Genomic DNA, 3842 nt, shown 5'->3' with positions numbered 1-3842 from the left:
CGGCCGGCCCTCAGCCCGCGCCCGCCAGGGAGGGCACCTCTGCCCGCAGCAGACGGGCCAGGGCGCCAGGCTCTGCTGTGTCTGGGCTCTCCCTGCGGACTCCCCGGTGGCACTGCTGTGCCCGGGCCGGCGGGGAGGCTGGTCGGGTGAGGCGGGCTGGCGCAGGAGCACCGGGTTTCCTTCTCCGGGGATGAAAGCGTTTGGGGGCTGGGTGGAGAGGAGTGTTTCACAGCACGGTGGGTGTGCCAGAGCCGCTGAATCTGGTCACTCTGGTCACTTTGAGGTGGTGAAACTTTGTTGGGTGAATTATATAATGCAAGTAAAAGATGATCCCAGGCGCTGATTGTGCGGGATGCTTTGAAGCGAGACCGATGGGGGACTTGCCTGGTGGTCCAGTGGCTGAGACTCCACGCTTCCACTGTAGGGCGGGGCCGGGTTCAACCCCTGCTCGGGGAACTGAGATCCCACGTGCTGCCATTGGACAGTCCACGTGCCACAACAAAGATGGAAAATCTCGCTGGAAGGCCCAGCACAGCCGAATAAGAAAAGAAGTGAGGGACCTCCCTGGTGGCTCACCTGCCAGTGCAGGAGATGTGTGCTTCACCCCCGACCCGGCCAGGAAGACCCCACATGCCGTGGGGGAGCAAAGCCTGCGGGCCACAGCTGCTCAGCCTGAGCTCCAGGGCCTGGGAACCGCGGCTGCTGAAGCCCACGCTCTGCAGCCAGAGAGCCTTCCATTTAGGCTGGCAGCGACTTCTGCAGACAGGGGGACAGCCATTGGAAGCTGTCACCTTGGCCAGGCTGCTGTCTCTGTTTACCCAATCAGACGCTAATCTGTGAAGGTATTTCGCCAGTGTGATTTAAGCCTGTAGGCAGTTAACCAAGCGAGTGAGATTATCCTAGATAATCTGGGTAGGCCTGATTTAATCCGGCCAAAGGCCCTGCAGAGCAGAGCTGGGACTCCCAGACCAGGAGGGAATTCTGGGCGTGGACCTCAGCCTCTGCTCAGCCCCAAAGTTTGAAATAAGTCCTGCTGACCTTCTTACTACTTCTGTCCAGGTGTCCCCGGGAAGTGACTTTTCTAGGGACAGGTGCGTGCAGTGACCACAGTGCTCTACAAGGGTGAGTGGACCAGGAGGCCGAGAGGGAGGCCGGGCCCGTGAGGAGGCTCTCCCGTGCTGAAGGGCTCCAGGTGCCCACGGACAGACGGCAGGGCGTGCAGAGGGTCCACCGAGCGCCTTGACGCCTGCTCCTTGTTGATGAGCTTTAGTGATGGAAGGTGCACCCTCGTCAGGCTGCAGGAGGCCCCGAAAGCCAAGAACACCACCCAGATGAGTTTCAAGGGCCACAGCAGTGCACCCAAAGTGCCTGATCGGATGGGAGCAGCACTTCCGTGACCCTAACAAGTGTCCACCGCGGATAGTCCCGAGAGCTGGTGGGAGGTGTGATGGAATTGGGGGGGTGCTGTGCAGGGCCAAGCCCTGGACACAGCGCCCTCCTTCCCTGCAGGAGAAACGGGCCGGCCCTTGGCCAGGATCACCTCTCTGCGTGCAGGGGCAGCCTCCGCATCAGAAAGTGCTGTGTCCTTCGTGCAGGGTCCACGGTGGCGGGGGCGCTGCTCTGCCCAGCCCAGGGATGGGCCCAGGTGGCCGTTGGATGGCGCTGAGGTGCGGTCACCAGGCTTGTCCCAGTGGGCCCTATCAGGGTGGACAGACTCTCGCCTTGCGCCTCGACATGAGTGACCTGGACAGTCTGACATCGTATTTTACCAGCGGCAGAGCCGGTAAAAGCACAGCAAGGCTTACCGGGTGGACTGGCCTGGGCCTCTAGGCCCTGAGCGGAGGACCCATGCCTACTTCCAGCTTGGGGCTGTGCAGCTTTGGGTGAACAGCTTGGCCACAGGTGGACCCATCAGATTTCAGCTTAGTCGTCCCACCAGCGAACAAGACCCCGGCGTTTGGGGAGCTGGAGGTCACTGTGGAGCCAGTGGTGTTGCTTTCGTGGGAGCAGCTGGCGCTCTAGGTCCCCAGAGGATCAGCAGCCAACCATCCGCTTGCTTGCTCAGTTGCCCCACGGCACTTGGGATCTTAAAAGTTTCCTGACCAAACCTGCGGGCCCTGCATCGGAAGGTGGGTTCTCAGCCACTGGACCACCAGGCAAGTCCTGAGTGATGACCTCAGGATGCTGGACCAGGGCTTACCCAAAGGTCAGCGTCATTCAGGGAAGACCAGGGTTCCACAGAAATGAACTGTGCAGCAAAGCAGTTTGGGGAGCCCCTGAGTGAACGGGGTCCCCGCGCCATAGGATCAGAGCCTTTTCTGCACCTCCTAACTGCCTGGGCACGCCTTGCTAGCCGAGCTGCCCTGGTCAGGGCACCGTCATATAGACAGAGCTTCGCACCCTTGGCTCTCAGCACAGGGCTTTAGAGTCGACGGTCTCTGGAAGGTTCCGCACTCTGGCCTCCTGGATCCCCAGTGATCCTTTGCGCTCGGTTTTGAGCTGTCCCCTCCTTAGCACCTCTGGTCACGTCGTGAGGACGCCCGGGCGGCCGGTGGCCAGCACACCTACATGTGAGCTTGGGAGCGACCGTCCCAAGGAGGCTGGGATCACAGAGGCGGGCGGGGGGGCTGCCAGCGTCTTGGAGTGAGGACCATGTTTATTGAGAATGGCTCATTACAAACGAGATAACACGTATAAAAATCCCTGTGATGCATAAGATCCCTTTTGCCCCTAGGTGGCTGGGGAGACAGCCAGCGGTCCAGGGCGCCCCCTCCATGTGTGGCCAAGGGGTCACGGGGTCGTGGGCCCCGTTTTCATGATTTGTGTGTGAACAGGACACAACACAGTGAGGTTCGCCTCCGAGACCCCCTCCAGGCAGGTGGCGTCGGCCCCGGGGCCAGGCAGCTCCTGTGAACCTTCCAGACGGGTGACCTCTAACCTGCGGCTTGCCCCGAGAGGCTTGCTCCTCTGACCTGGGGACAGTGTCTCTGATGGACGAAGGCACCATGGACACTGGAGGCTGCTCCCTGGGCAGCCCCCGCCGGCCTGAGTAGCGGGCCTCCCCGAGGGCGGCCGCCCCTTCCTGTCGCTGTCTCCCTGGACACCGCCACCCTCACTGGGGTCACCCGGGCCCCTTCCAGGGGCGCCCAGCCTGCAGCTGCCACGTGTGGTCCTCCCGGCCGTGGGAACCAGAGCTCGGGGCGGGGGCAGGGGGTGGTCTCAGGCTACCCAGGGTTAAGGCAACGGGGACGAGACGGGCCCGCAGGCAGCGCTAGCCTTTGAACCCAGAGCAGCTGCCTGGCCAGAAGTGCCTGCCTCTCGGTCAAGGCTGTCGGGTAGAGGAGCTGTACAGCTGGGTGGTCCTGGGTGGTCCGTAGCCTGGGGAAGCGGCGGAAGCCGCTGCCCAGGCATCAGGCTTCCGGCACCGACGACCAAAACTTAGGTGCTGTAGCTGATGGGTAACCCAGGGCAGGGGCAGGAGGTGTCCCAGCCCCTTTTGGGAATGACCCATTTCCCTTTTTTCTCCAGGGGCGCAGACCCAGGTTCAAGACGCAGCCCCACCACTGTCCTGAGTCAGGTTCTGGCTGTGGCGCGAGGCCTGCCTGCCTGCGGCCCCGGGTCCCCTTGGCTTTGGAAGAGATCCTGGCCTGGCTTATCTGCCCGTGAAAAGAGGTGTCCGTGGTTCCAAAGTACCTGTGACCCCACTATTATTGTCTTGCTTGAGGTTGAGTCTCACCCCACCAAAAGTGAAAACTTCAATCTCAAAAAAACACCCTCCCCCGGCTAAAAAAAAAGACTTAAATCTCACACACACACACACACACACACACACACACACACAG

Source organism: Budorcas taxicolor, chromosome 17, assembly GCF_023091745.1.
Source record: "Budorcas taxicolor isolate Tak-1 chromosome 17, Takin1.1, whole genome shotgun sequence".
Classification (NCBI taxonomy): domain Eukaryota; kingdom Metazoa; phylum Chordata; class Mammalia; order Artiodactyla; family Bovidae; genus Budorcas; species Budorcas taxicolor.
The sequence above is the reverse complement of the archived record's forward strand: the minus strand, read 5'-3'. Positions refer to the sequence as shown.